At 41.4% G+C, this 16,812-nt stretch overlaps 1 protein-coding gene across 1 annotated transcript in view; it reads left to right on the forward strand.

Moving 5' to 3' along the window:
• The window catches only part of LOC126784692 (uncharacterized), a 66,684-nt gene that overhangs the window by 19,443 nt on the left and 30,429 nt on the right, over positions 1–16,812 (forward strand). The window lies entirely within an intron of this gene.

Here is a 16,812-nt window from a genome sequence, read left to right on the forward strand (position 1 = left end):
AAATATATATCCCTAATTATGAAAATAAAATTTACAATCTTAAAATTTTCAGAAACTAATAATGTGAGAAATTTTTTCTGAAAAAAGTCGGAAACTAATATAATTTTTCAATGTTACTGTAGCACCACATGGCAATACTCAATTGTCTACTATTCTAATCACAATTTGACATGCACGATTTAATCAGAAAAATTATATTTTATCTATTTTAGGTTTCTTTTTAAAATCTAAACCCTAAACCTTAAACCCTATACTCTAAACTCCAAACCCTAAATCATTAATATCCATTAAGGTCATTTCACAAATATTAAAAATATGTTAGATTATAATTTTGGTATAATAAATCCACGTGTCGAAATATAATATGTAAGGAATACCACTAAACATTGTCACGTGTTACTACGGTAACATATAAAAATTTCTCTATTTATCTAATAGAAAATTAAGTGAAAAATTTTGATTATCAATTCATCACTTTATTTCTTTCTTAAAAAAATCATAATTTCCAAGTTAGAATGTCAAACGAATGTAATTTATGTTAAGACATTATGATCTTTCTTATTTCAATATAATTTATTTATTTTCTCTTCTTCAAAAAAACAAAATCGACGATGAAAATGAAGAATATGTAAAGTTTTATAAAAAAAGAAAATACATTTATCGTTTTCATGTCTGAGAATTCAAAGAACAAGTATATGTAAGAATTTCTTAATAATCAATATTTATGGACCACTACAAATTCAATATATCTTAGTAAATGCTAATTATATGAAAATTACAAAAATCATATAAAATTATAAGATACATTGAGTTAAGGGTATTTTAAGTGTTTTGGGTTGTGTATTTAGTACAAAATTAGAATGAGAAATAAAATAAGTGGTATATTGAGTAGTTGGTATGTATAAAGTATTTAGTGGAGTGTATTTAAAACTTTATGAAATCGGATAAGTAGGGTAAGTCTGAAAGAGTGGAGTCACAAGTTCTAACCCACAATTCATAAATTGTGGAAGGTGTAACCTGGAATCATCTGCAAGCTAGGGATTTATTTGCAGTAAGGACATGTTTTGAATTTGCCTCCTGGTCTGGGAAAAATGATGATAAACTGAGAAGTTTGACATATCCATGAGGAATTGAGGATGAGAACAAACAAAACTAAACACAAATTACAGATGAACTGGTCTCAGTAGGTACATGACCCAGCTGTCTACCTCTAAAATTGCCTCACCCATATGAGACTATGAACTACTCATCCATGTGCTCATGTGAAGTGTTCTTCACCAACTTGGGTCCCCAAAGTCTTATTATTATTTGCATTGCAGCTCCATCATGTGACTCATCCCAAACTGTGCCTTTCATGACATTATTCAAATGTTCTGCTGTACTCATATGTAACAGGAATATCACTGTTTTGGGTGGAAATCATGCATCATAATCAAGATTAAGGTATTATACTTATGATTAAAAATTTGAACATCTTTACAACTTGCAAATGCAGCCTTCTCAATGCTAAATTAAGTAACTTAATTTCTTCTGTAGTTTCGATCGGTTGACCTAATCGACAGTATTTTAAGCTTAATCTTATACACGGCTCCTTCGTATCACAAAATAAACAAATTTCTATAAACAAGGATCATGTATATTATGCGGTAATTAAGAATCATCAGAAAAATGAAGCATATTCTGAGTGAGCTAGCTATTAGGTCAGCTTTTAAGTAGTATTGTAAGAAACAGGAGTTAATATATGAATTTAGGTTCATAATGCCTAACCGAAAATAGTGATCAGATTCGTAATGGTGCTGATAGTCTGGAATTTTGTTATATATTATCCTCATTTCTTAACTACATTATTACAGGAGAAAATATAGTACATTAAGTTTGTGAAATTGGAAAATGCTCACTGGTTTTGGACAGATATTCAATATGGTGGCGAAGTAGTTGGCTTTGTTTTATCTTTGGAAGTCACTTTGCAGGTGAGCATTCATTGGGATATATGCTATAGGTTGCCTTCAATCATTTCTCTTGTCCTTCAAAACTGAAACATTGAGAGTGGCTTGCTGGCTTACTCCCGCTATTCCCAAATTGACAATCTCGGAAAGCTAGCTACTGAAAAATAATCAACAGACGATATATTTGCTAATAGATCGATCTCAATTTCGGAATCCTTAATACAAAAAATTGATGATAATGGTGTTATCATAGTAACACTGCTAGCACATATGCATTGGAAGATATTCGATCAGATGATCACGCCCTTTCACAATTTGAGCTACCATTAGTACAGTGATAGTGCCTCCCATCATACCAATCACTCCAATCAGAGATGATCTTCCTCAAGTTTTCAACTAATTTCTCGGAACATTTCCAATTACACCATGAATTTGATTATCAGAGTATTCATTAGTCTTTCTTACAATGCAAGATAGGTACATCTTATGGACTCTGCAGGGCCTATGTTGTCATGGAGAAGACGACTACGTAACATCGATCTTATCTCACAAGGGCAGCCAAATCAATATCAAAGATACCAAATACTAGAAACATTTTTTTTTTTGGATACTACTAGAAACTTTTCTTTGCCTGAAGACTTGAAGGAATCATCTATGTATGGCCATCAATAAGAGCCATCTGACCTTAAACCTTGCCAAAGGGCAAACCAATGTACATATATAGAAAGTCATACCTATTGTCCTATTGACTTGAACATATTAAGCACAATGAATTATTACAATAATGTCAAATGTGTATCCGCAAGCTGAGGTTTCATTTTTTTTTTCTTCTCGACTTTGATAAGGGGTTTCTTTTTTAGAAGACCTACATGCGGACAATTTTACTAAAGTGGAATCTAGAACATAACATCAGTCGATTACAAGAAGTCCCCCCACATATTGGAAATAAACTCATGATCTGTAACCAATAAACTACATCCCATACCCATAAGAATACATCACAGCCAATAAATGAAGGCCGCATCAGCCAATAAGCTCTTGATAAGTTAAATATCCTATGTAACTATATCTTGAATGAAGAATTTCTATCTCAGATTTCCAATACTATTACAATTTTATCTATTAAATGGTGAATTGGAAATCAAGCTATGTGCATTCTTGATTTCTCTTAAATCCTTGGCTTGTCTCACACAGCAAAACTATGGAACTGTAGGACATGCGTGAGAACAGACCAAGGCATATAGAAGAACAAGTGCTTTGGCTTTTTGAAGCTGCTTTAGGTCCTGGTCAAAAGTTCGTCGAGACTGTATGTTTCGTATTCGATCTTCTTTCTCAAAAGGTTTCCGTCTTTTCTTCTAGCCGGTTCCCAACCAGATGACCCAGGTAATAAAGTAGAATCATCTGCAAAAACTTGATTATGTGACTAGCTAGTAGCTACCACATTATAATACTATGCTTTACTTAATTACTTTGGTCACTTTCATCATCATACAGTTGTAATATTTTCATATACTCTATCACACATCATCCTCCACTTCCTCTTAGGGGGTGTATTCAACTAGGATTCTATAGGATTTTCTTGTATTTGAAAAATCTTTTGAAATCTTGTGGTATTCAATTAAGATTTTAAACAATCCATTGAAATCTCAAGGTATTCAATTAAGATTTCAAAAACTCCTATGAATTCTGGTGGTATTCAAAAATCGATTGATTTTGAATGATTTCATTTATTAGTTGATTTTGTTGGATTTTGAAGTATTTTTACACTATATCATGCTTGTTAGAAATCAAGCATCTAGACATGAGATTTTGATGTATTCTCTCTCTCTCTCTCTCTCTCATAATAAGATCGAAAATTTTTATGTTCTTATTTTAATCATGTGTTTTATTTTAATTGCTCAAATCAATTTTATGGGTTTTTCTTGTGATTTAGTTAGGGCTCGTCAACGGGCCGGCCCGGGCCTTAATAAATTTAAATAAGTGTCGGGCCGGACCGGGTATTTTTAAAAATACGAAGATCCAAGCCCGTCCACATAATGCGGGCCTTGCGGGCTTTTGCGGGCCGGGCCGGGCCGGGCCTTGTGGGCTTTTACGGGCCGGGCCTTACGGGCTTGTATTAGAAAAACAATATAATATTCTAATTTAAGGGTTTGAAACAATAAAAGAATTGTTAGAAAACATTCTAAAACAAAAGTCACAAATAAATTCTAGTTTCGAAATATTATCGATCGACACCAATAGATGTGATCGATATATATATTTAGGGACCGTGTAAAAATTTCATCCAATTCGGACCTCGTTTAACCGTCGGAATTTTCGGTCAACAAAAAAAAGAGGCGTTTTCACATAATAAAATCTTATTGACCGGGGCTTTGCCAAATAGATTTCTTCAGTTCGACCGCGCACGATAGGTAACAAAAATTAAGTGATTTCAAATATATAAACAAATTTCCACATTCACATCTTGGTGAGGCCTAGATTTAGTATAATTGTTGTAGGTAAAAAAGAAATGATGGTCGTTTTTATAATTATACTAATAGTTGTAATAAAGAATGTCGTTCCGATGAATTTTCTCCTGAAATAGAAAATGATGAAGAACTTGGTATGGAAGACGAGAATCTTGAACTACCTTCTCAAAGTCAACTACAACAAAGAGCAGAGGCTAATGCTTGGAAACTATTGTTGAAGCTATGTGGGAAAATAGACCACGGAATGGTGATAATGAAAGTCAAGAAGATAACAATGCGAATGAAAATAATGAGGACAATGCGAATAAGAGGGATCATGAAGACTATAATGACAATGAGGTCAGAATGGATGAGTATATTTAGTTGTTTTTATATTTTTATTACTTTGTAAAATACATTATGATTTTGTAATTTGTTAAAAAAGATAACCAACTTATTAATTCTCCATGTTCTATATTTTATTATTTAATAATAATATAAAAATCATACATGCATTTGTGAAATCCAAGCAAATCAAGACAAACCTGGTCAATACAATACAATGAAATCTGACTGAATCTATGTGGAGTTGAAATAATCTATGGATTTTCAGAATCCGTTGATTATAATAAATCAATCAAAATTATTTGAAATCAGAGTTGAATACACCCCCCTTAGTCTACCTCCAAATCTCCTTGAATATCTCAACAACTTGTTTCAGTACTACATAATTATATTACTTGTTTATAGGTCATGGCCTTATCCTTGAAGAGCAACTAAGTGACAACAAGACCTAGTTAAAGATATGCACCAATTTATAAGTACTTAAACCATTCTACAAGAATTGTGTTTTAAACTATTCAGGGCTTCACTCTTATCACTATTTGACAGATGTGAAGTTATCTATTGTCTACAGTATACTGATGTGTATTAATTAAAATGGACATCAACTTATAATATAAGCCGGTTGAATCTAATCCTCTGGAAGGAAGCAAGTTTCCTATAAAGGGTGAAATCCCCAATGATTAGCTAGCTAATTATCTTCTGTAAGATACTTTCCAACAGATCTGAAAATTGGATAGAATGAACACAAACATATATAGTTAAAAATTTCATTGTGTATCACACAAAAAAAATAATATTTAGCAGAAGGAGAAGATTGCAATGGGATATGGTAGGTTTGGTCACTTATCCAAGCTAATACTTTATTAACCTCTAAAATAAACTAATGGGGCGCTATCAGAATCACCTAAACTTAGTCTCAGTTAGCAAGTAGCCAAACAAGGATAAAAACCACGAGAGTCAAATTTCGCCGGAGCAGCTCTCAATCTTTATAGAGACGGGAACAAAAATGAAAATACATTACAATCTCTATAAATTAATAGATTCGACACGGTTGATATTTATTATTTTAATGATATATTAATATATCAATAAATTAATAATCAGTATAATAAATATTTTCTTTCATTTTTCAAAGAAAAAAGTTTTACTTTTTATATGGTGCATAAATTGTTGGATTTATCATGAATACCGTTGTTCAAAATATTATATTGTCTGATGTATTATATTATTTTATTTTATGATAATTAAATCAAGAAAATTCTTCGATGAAATCATCATAAATCTAAAACTTACTATATAAATTATGTCACTATTAATTTATATATTCGACGATATTTATATAAATTTTCAAATTTCTATTATACTAAAAATTTAGCGAAATATTAATTTAGCATGTTAGTCACAAGTTAATAACGACAAAAAGTATTATTTTAACAATATTATTAATTAATTATATATTAATTTAACGAGATTATATTGTATATTTAAGGGAAAATATCCACTCTTTGTAGAGACAAACTAAAGTTTACTTACCATTTCTAAAACTAAACCACTTTGTCTAAACTTCATTTTGTTTCGTGCAAAACACACACAAACTATTAGTCACGTAGTCAAATAATGCAGTGAATAAAAGAATCAAACTTCTAGTATATATATATATACACAGGCCTTCTTGGCTGCGGAGGTCCGCATCAAGATTTTAGTGCGGATTTCCATCTTTTTACCACTTTTTGATCGAATTTTCTAATCTCCACCGTCTAGTATCTAGATAATATTGTGTAGATCATCTCTGCAAAATTTCAGCCAATTTGGTAATCGTTAAGTCACTCAAAATTGTGTTTTTCTGTTAAAAATATGAACGGTAACGGTTCGACAGAATTCAGTCCGTCCATTTGTTATTTGATTTTGAGGGCCTTAACGATTACCGAATTGGCTGAAATTTTACAGAGATGATCTACACAATATTATCTAGATACTAGACGGTGAAGATGAGAAAATTCGATCACAAAGTGGTAAAAAGATGGAAATCCGCAGCAAAATCATTGGTGCGGACCTCCTTAACTGAGAAAATCCGTATATATATATATGCTTCAGCTTCATTCTTTAACCAACAGATTGTGAAGCTTTGACTTAGCTCTAGGCCTCTGGTTAGCTTACAAATGGGGCAAATTATGATATTGAGTATGAAATTTGAGTTCGTCAAGAAGTAGTTTTAGGGTTAAACTTAAGTACGTCAACTTCTCTAGCTTTTCTATTGTTAATGGCAAGAATGAGAAGAACAGCATGAAATTGAACCACTATGATCCATACGTATTCAAGCATGAATATATGGAATTTCGATCACCATCATCGTTGATCATCACCATTATTCTAGAAGAGCTCTCGTATTCAACCCGTAATAGAATGGAGTAGCTATTGGCGTATTTTTACTTGGTCCCAAATCAGAATTGCCAAATTGGGCGAAGAGTACTTTATGACAAAACTAATTAGGAACAAAACTGCCCTACTAATTAGCATACTAATTAGTACGTACATCTTCTTCATCAACTTTGTCCGTTCAAATTATTGTAAAACAAGGAATCCAACTACACTTTTGTACAAAGCTAGCCTTGGAAATGGGTTTATGTATGTGTATGAATGAATTTATATTCAATAGTCCAAAGTATTTCAATGGAACCGTTTCAATAAAAACTGCGCATGCAGGGTAAAGGTTAGTCCATTCCCTCCACCTTCTTCCGCTTCTTCTTCAATCCTAAGACATGTTGACCAATTTGAATTATTCTACAAGAGCAGCCATACATTTCAACTTGATCATTAATTCTGTTGACATAGGCTTATGTCCGCCATAATCAGCACAACTATCAGCGCATTAAGGCTAATGTATAGCAGTCTTACAATATTAATAGCAAGTCAGTCGTACTAGCTACGCAACGGGCCTCCCCGCGGCCCAAACTGGCTACGGACGCGCCCTCACGCGCATTTCATAGAAGACTCCAGAGAACACCTTAATCGGACGTCGTCCCACATCGAAAGATAGATAAACGATCCACCTCAACTCAATAATAAAAGGTCAAACTCTCGACCTCATAAGATAAGTGTATTAAATCCCCTACTGTAACTCTGCATAAATTACCATTATCCTAACTTAAGCGTCGGAGAGTTGAAGACCACGCCGTCGTGGTCTCTACTTTGACGACGTGTGCCACTTATGACAGGGAAAAGGCAGGGAGTACGGAGTATGAAGCTTCACAAGGAATACGGCGTACTAAACCGAGTGTAATCACAACATTAACATTGGCGCCGTCTGTGGGAAACCGCAACAAAAAGTCAACAAAAAAAAGGGTCACATGCAACACTTAGCCAAACAACTACACTTCGACATGGGCACTATCAATCCCTCTCCCTCCACTCCGGCAGACGGTCACATCGAAGACATAACATACCTCAGCCTCAACCACCCCTACCCTCCGCCAACGACCCTATCATCCTCACACCTACACCCGGAACAGTCGTCAGCACGAACGCGACTCCGGATCCGGCAGCTGCCGCACGAATGGAAAACATGGCCCGAGATCTAGCCGAGTGCCAACAGCGCGAGGCACTTGAACGCGAAAAGGTAGCGGCTCTGCAGAGCGAGCTCGATAGGATACGGGCACACCTCGAACGGTTCGAGCGCAGTCATTTACATGGCAAGTCAAACCGTGAGGGCAGCGCGCAAACGAGAAGACGAGAACAAGTTCACTTGAGCATCGGCTTGACTCCCTCCGAACTCGCTAAGAAGCGGCCACCATCGCCACGGCGTATTCGCAACCGTGAGGAAGGGAGCACGAGCGTCACCTCTCGCTCCAGACCCCACACAACCGCTCACAACAGTGAGTCTGCCACGCTAGCTCTGATCCTACAGCGACTAACCGCAATAGAACAACGAGATGCCAATCCACGGTGCCAACCAATGTTCGCAGCCAGGCCGGGCCCATTCACTACGCGAATAATGAACATCGTGCGCCCTTCTCAATCCAAGAGTCCAAAAATCACGCCGTACACAGGCGAGGGTGATCCATTCCGGCACATTGATAACTTCAAGAAAGTCACTGCTAGTAGAGAATTCGACGATGCCACCTTGTGCCACCTGTTCAGCGAAACACTAGATGGGGATGCCATGAATTGGTTCTTTGAACAACCGGCGAACTCTATGGATTCTTTCGCACAATTGACCACATCATTTCTTAACCGGTTTATCCTTATGGCCGGAGCCGCCGACACAACTGATGACCTATTTCAAGTAAAGCAAGAGAGCAGGGAAACATTGGGCGCCTTCGTCATGCGATGACAGACAACAGCATCCAAATGTCGGAACCTGAACAAAACGCTCGCCTTGGCCGCTTTTAAGGAAGGACTACGGTCAGAGAACTTCTTGTTCCATATCAACGTGGACCTTCGAATACGTGGCGCCACATATGATGACATCATGACTGAAGCAGTACGCTACGCTCAGGCAGAATACATCACATACGGGGAAAAGCGGACACTAGTACGATCAGACAAAACCACCGCGCCGCAGACATCTATACACACAATTCCCCTCCAGCGAGAGCTCTTCCCTAACACAGAAGACCATAGCAAAGGCAAGAAAAGAGAGTGGCATCAGGCCAATCACCGAGACGCGCGCAACAACGATCGGCACAGAGGCCGGGACAAGAACATGAGACTTGGCCACGAACGTCGCGACAACAGAGACCCTCGCCAAGTTAACTCGATGGGACACCGTCGTGACCGCACCCCACCTAGGGAAGATACCTTGGAAGACTTTTTCCACAAACATCAGGGCACGTTGAGGAAACCAGCAAGACCACTACGCCCCCAAACCGAAGCAGAAACTGGTAAGTGGTGCAGATTTCATGAAAATGGAAGCCATAACACGAACGATTGCCGCACCCTCTACATACTAAGAGCCAATGACGACATGGGGGTTCGCCCGGCGTAGCAAAGAGCACAGCAGAACGTAGTCGCCGCAGTTGAGAACCTGCGCCGCATCAACGTCATAGAGGGAGGAGCCTCGAAGACAAACATGTCTAACCGAGCAAAAAAGCACTTTGACCGCAACAATCACCCAAGGCAGGTATACACCATCACAGGAGGAAACGCTAAGCGGCAAAAGGAAGGGTGGAAGCCGATCACCTTCACGGAGGAAGAGGAAATTGGCATCTCCTTACCCAATGACGACGCTATCCTCATCGACGCAGTCTTGGGCGGACAATGGGATGTAGGGAAGATGATGATCGACACAGGATCCGCAGTCAACGTCCTATTCAAAAGATGCTACGAAAAGATGGAGCGTAGTGGCAAGAAGTTGGTACAAGACCACGAACCGCTAATCAGCTTCTCTGGCGACATAACCCAACCCCTAGGCTCGGATTATATGACAGTACGCATTGGGACCGCACCATGCACGGTTTGCGTCGAAGCCGAGTTCATCATAGTCGACGCCTACAGCTCTTACAACGGAATCATCGGCCGGCCTACACTTAACCGACTGCGAACTTTTATCGCCGGACACATGATGCTCATAAAATTCCCAACTCCGCATGGAACAGGACAGGTCCGGGGTTCACAATCCGTAGCAAAAGATTGTCAAACACGCGCGATTCGACAAACGCACAACCGACATGAAATCCTGGCAGTACACGCCACAGTAAACTTGACCGACAAGGTCGTCGATGCACAAGATGGTGAGACATCGAAGGGCAAGAACAAGCAGAAGACTACGCCATACAAGGCTAAAACACCGGCAAACCCTGAATCTTCACTAAAAAGCATTACGTCGTTCCCACACCATCCGGAGCGCAAGATCAAAATCGGCGCAACTCTCAGTCCCGCTGTTGAGAGAGATTTAACAAGTTTCTTGGGCGACAACATGGAAGTCTTTGTATGGTCCTATGAGGACATGCCCGACATCATCATGCATGAATTGCACATCAAACCTTCCGCACACCTAATCAAACAAAAGCTTCGAAGCTTCGACGACGAAAAGAGCACGGCAATACGCCAAGAAGTTGAGAAATTGAAAGGCATGAAGTTTGTCCGGGAAGTGCAGTACCCCGAGTGGATCTCAAACTGCGTTATGGTCCGTAAAGCCAATGGTAAATGGCGAATGAGTGTGGATTACAAGAACGTAAACAAAGCATGCCCAAAAGACAGTTTCCCCCTACCAACAATTGACCAGCTAATCGAAGCAACGGTGGGTCACGAGTTGCTAAGCATGATGGACGCCTACTCCGGATACAATCAAATACGCATGAACCCGGCGGATCAGGAAGCTACGACCTTCGTCACTGACAGAGGCATGTACTGTTATGACGTCATGCCCTTCGGATTAAAAAATGCGGGCGCTACGTATGTGCGTTACGTCACACAAATGTTTGACCAACACATCGGTCGGGAAATTAAGGTATACGTCGATGACATGCTGGCCAAAAGTATAAAGGCCGAAGACAACGTAGCCAACCTCCGAACCATCTTCAATGTGCTCAAAAAATACAAGATGCGATTGAACCTTGAGAAATGTTTTTTCGGCGTAACAAAAAGCAAGTTCCTGGGCTACATCGTCAGTCAACGTGGCATAAAAGAAAATCCCGAAAAGATACAAACCATCTTGGATATGGCGCAGTCAGTACTCAAGAAAGACGTAGAAGCCCTCCAAGGCAGACTCGTGGCACTATCTCAATTCATATCAAGACTGACTGACAAGTGTGAGTCATTCTTCAAACTATTAAGGCACTCCAAGAGCAAACTAATCAAATAGACACCGGACTGCCAAGAGGCATTTCAGGGATTAAAAGACTACCTCGCCGCAGTACCATTACTGTCAACCCCACAGCCGAGAGAACCTCTGTACCTTTACCTCGCAGTATCCGCAACCGCGGTCAGCAGTGCCTTAGTTCGCCGTGATGGAACTAAAGAATTGCCAGTTTTCTACGCAGGCAGGGCCATGAACGGCCTAGAGACAAGATACCCAACACTGGAACAATTAGCTCTTGCGCTCATCGTAGCAGCCAGACGACTGCGCCACTACTTCCAAGCTCATAGCATCCATGTACTTACAAACCAGCGCCTCAAATAAGTACTACAGAACCCAAAACACTCCGGACGACTCAGCAAGTGGGCTATCGAGCTGACAGAATTTGACATCGAATACAAGCCACGACCCGCCATAAAAGGACAAGCCGTAGCTGATTTCATCGCAGAAATGATTCCCCGAGATACGACGGAAGTAGTACCAAATGATGTCATCAACCCCATCAAGATTTCGCCATAGAACTTCCATGTAGACGGCTCCAGCTGCGCCAAATCTAGCGGAGCGGGGGTCATCTTGAGCGGACCGGGGGGACTAGAACTCGAGTATGCTCTAAAATTCAACTTTGCAGCCTCCAACAATGTAGCAGAGTATGAAGCACTGATCGCAGGACTACAATTGGCCCTCAGCACGGGTGCCACCAGCATCAATGTGTTCAGCGACTCCCAGCTCATAATCAATCAAATCACCGGGTCCTTTACTGCAAAGGATGAGCAATTAGCAGCCTACCTGGCGTACGCCACAACGCTGTTAAAGCGATTTGAATTCTACCACATCAATCAAATACCAAGGGCCAATAACGCAAGAGCGGACTTCTTAGCAAGACTTGCCACGGCGCAACCACACCAATGCCACAAGGATACCAGGGTCGAAATTCTCCACCATCCCTCCATTTACCAGACCTTGCAACATATATGCCAGGTATAGCGTGACCAAGCCTCATGGATGGATGAGATAATAACATTCAGACGTAACGGCAGGCTACCCGAAGACGAGACTATGGCAAAGCAACTAAGGAGGCGAGCGGTAATATATTACCTACGGAACAACACGCTCTATCGCCAAGGTCTGCTGAAAGCCGACCTCATATCCGTCACAACCAAGGAAGGCAAGCAGATCTTGAACGAAATCCACAGCGGTGATTGTGACAACCATTACGGCAGCCGCGCATTGGCTGCAAAGACACTCTGCACATGATATTATTGGCCCACACTAACCTCCGATGCACAAGAGCTCGCCAGATCTTGCCACAAATGTTAAATTCATGTACCCATACCACGCCAACCCTCAGAATCGGTATCTTACATAGTCAGCCCGTGGATTAATTACCTTTGGGGAATGGATCTAATTGGCCCACTACCCACCGGAAAATGCCAATTCAAGTGGGTCATTGTGTGGATCGATTATCATTCCAAATGGATTGAGGCTGTGCCTCTAACGGCCATTACAACCGAGAAGGTTCAAAACTTCTTACAACGCAACATCTTCTACCGCCACGGTACGCCAGAGTCTATCATCACAGATAACGGCACGCAATTCAATAACGAACACCTCATCACATGGTGCAAGGCAAGAGGGGCTAAGCTCAAATTCGCATCCGTAGCACATCCAAAAACCAACGGGCAAGTAGAAGCCGCTAACAAGCTAATCAAAGGCCTTCTTAGAAAAAAGCTGGATGAAGCCAAAGGACTTTGGCCCGAAAAACTCGACCAAGTGCTGTGGGAAATCCGTACCACACCAACAGAAGCCTCGGGCGAAACTCCTTTTTGCTTAATGTACGGCACGGAAGCAGTCCTACCCATCGAAGTAATTCAGCCAACACAACGGGTTTCGCTGTTTGACCCCGATACCAACTCGGAAAATATGCAACTTGATAAAGATCTCTTGGAAGAGAAACGCATCACAACGCATCGTCATAACATCCAGAACAAACAGCGCATAGCACGCTTCTATAACTCCAGAGTCAAGAGCAGGACACTACAACTAGGCGACTGGGTCCTAAAGAAGATACAAACAAAGGTCACTGGACTACGCCCGAGATGGGACGGACCGTACAAAGTCGTCGAAATCGTGGCACCAAACACGTACTACCTAGAGGACAAGTACAGAGAGAGATTAGCCCATCCTTGGAACATGGAACATCTCAAGTACTACTACAAGTAGGGGTCCGCGCATAGCGCAAGACACGGACTCGGACTGTTTGAGTACTTTCGGCACACTGCCAAAGCCATCTTTGTACAAAACAGCTACGGCCAGGCTATCAATGAAATGAGGAATTTTCCAAACCATTGATCCTTACTACGCTAGCGTACTATGGCAATTCAATTCCTTCGACAAACTATTTCATTGTGCGCACAACAAAGATAACATTAAGCATACAACCAAAAGTACAAGATAACAATCACAATATTGCTACGGCAATAATATAAACAATCACTTGGATCAAAAGAACTTCTATTCGTCAAAAGATAGTGAGTTCGGCACAAAGGCCGTTACAGAAGAAAATGCAAAAAAAAATTACAGAAATGAAAATGAAGTACTACGGCGACGAGAGATAGATTACAAAAATCTTATCACCCCATCCTACTCCTCACTCGCAGCTTGATACGCCAACATTGCTCAGGCCGGCGCGCTGGCTGAGTAAAACCAACTTCTCCAGCTTCGGAGTCCCCAACTGGCTCAAAGGACTACGGTCCAACGCGGACAGATCCTCGAAGACCCGAGATTCTGTAAAGGTGAAAGGCGCCACCTGCGTAGTCCTCTGTCTCTTAGGAGGCGAAGCTTCCACCATCACATCCTCCACATCTTCAGAAGCAGCGAATGACTTTGTTTTCATCGAAGTCGCGCCCGCCTTCTGCACCTTCTTCTTCCTTCCGGTCTCTTGGGACACCGCCGGATCAGCCAGATGCGGATCGGCATCAATACGGCCCACCCCTTCCGTATCGCTGCGGCGCGGCAATCCCTGCTCGTTTGGCAGGCTCGCGTGCGAGGGAATCGGTAGCTCCACGACCGCAGGGGAATCCTCGACCCGCTTCGCCGAGGCATTCACCTTCTTCGTAGATGCCGCCACCTTCTTAGACATAACACGTCGCAACATCGTTACCGCTAGTCCTTCAGTATCTGGCGTTACGTCGAGATCTTCCTGCTGCAGAAATCTGGCGCAACAGATGCGCTCCGATTTTTCAAAATTCCTGTTCACCGAGAGCATCGTAGCTACACATATAATATCATATTAGTACGCCATAAACAAAGAATAGAAGAGTAAAGAACGTAGCACTTCTACTTACGATGGCGACGGAGCAATCCTTGTTCAAACAGAAGGTACGGGTTCGTCAATACCTTCAAATCGTGGACTAAGTCCTCACCTTGGGACCTCCAAAGATATGTCACACGATTTACTCGATCAACTTCTCGCTCCGACAACACCAACCTCCTTCCAGCTACGCAACAACAAAAAAGGCAGCGTCAGCAAACAGTTATTCCGTAGCAACAAAATTTAGTAAAGCATTGAAACCTACAATTAATGGCTTGAAACCGCGAAGGAATACGCCTCTCTGGGAGATACTCTACCCCGTTAATGCGCCCATATTCCCATCTCATCTCTACTACGAAGCTGTTTTTTCTCCAGTTCGCCTCCGAGGTGGGCCAGTTCTCTAAAACCTGGTATTCACTGCGCTCATCCCGCCTCACAAATCGCGCAGTCCCTCCATTACCATTGCGCTGGTTATAATCCACCTTGAAGAAATGGAGCACTTCCGCCGCAGTAGGAGCCGAACACCCTGAGAGGTAGAAGAGTGAGCAGAGACCGAGAAGGACTCGCCACATATTGTAGCTGACTTGGCCAAAAGCCAAGTCAAACTCCGCCACAAGACACTGCAGGCGGGGATCTAACGGCAACTCCACCCCAAGCCGTAGTACGGAGGGACTTACTAGCGCGTACCCGTTAGGCAACATAGAACCAAACTAATCACGCCGAATTGCACGGGTGACGATCGCGGCATGCAACTTAAACTCCTCCACGTAGCCGATCACTACGGTGGAGTCAGCTCCATGTGGTTCTTCCACCTCCGACCTCTTTACTCCGCCATCTAACCAATGCCTTACAGGCACTGGGCTCAGTGTTGGGCCTAAAGTGCTAGTCCCCGAAGCACTCGCGATACGCTCTGACACACCTTGATCTTGTCCCAGAGCGAGATCCACGTCACTTTCTCCAATCTCCTCACGTTGTGACTCCATGGTGCTTGACGATTCACTCGTGTCCCAGTTCGCCAGCACTCTTGCAAAGACAGCGGTACGATCTTCGAGACGCAAGTCACTTCCACCACTACGCCGCACCAAATCCAAGTAGTTGGCCTCTAATTCACTTGTCCACAACCAAGAAGATGACGACGCGGACCAACTTCCTTCTACAAACGTGGAATCGCTGTCATTTAGTATATTTTTCCTAGGCATTATGCCGCAGCAAGCAACACTGAAGTCAAAGGCGAACACCTTAGAACTAGAAGTCAGAAAGTTAGTCAGATATATCCTATGAACCTCGCAAGAACGAGTTTGAAGAACATGAAGAACATGAAGAACACGAAGAACACGAAGAACATGAAGAACATCAAACCCAGTTAATGGCGAAAACCCATCCGCACCGCCCGTACAAACACCCCACTTTACCGGAAAACACCCATTCAAAGATCAAATAGACCCAAAACCCACAAATCTGCCGGAAAAACCCAAACCCAAAACCACTGATCTACCCTATAAGCACAAATCTACCAACAAATAACCAAAGCCACAAGCCTTATAAAGGAGATTCAGATCAAAAACATACCTCACAAAACCGATTCACACAAAAATCTCGATGAGTTCTTCCAAACGCGAAGAGGAGCAGACAAGAGCAAAAGAGAGGGAATGGGAGAATTTAGATTTCGAAAAACTTAGATCTGTCGATAATGACAGCCATTCTATCCCTTTCACCCCTTTATACTAAACTTCACCTCACATCTCGCCCGTTGATTTCTCAAAAGCATCCCTTAACCGTCAGATCCAGATAACCGTTACTCACATCTTAGCCGTCGACCCAAGAGACATTGCTCTACATCCCACCACGTGGCATGAGTTACCGAGGTAACGTTTCAGTTATGCACGCCTTAATTACACGCAATAACTGTCTTCTCGGATAACGTCACCCCACGAATTTGAATCGTTCGCGAAACATCCGCCCAATACA

The sequence above is a fragment of the Argentina anserina genome, chromosome 2 (assembly GCF_933775445.1).
Source record: "Argentina anserina chromosome 2, drPotAnse1.1, whole genome shotgun sequence".
Taxonomy (NCBI): Eukaryota; Viridiplantae; Streptophyta; class Magnoliopsida; order Rosales; family Rosaceae; genus Argentina; species Argentina anserina.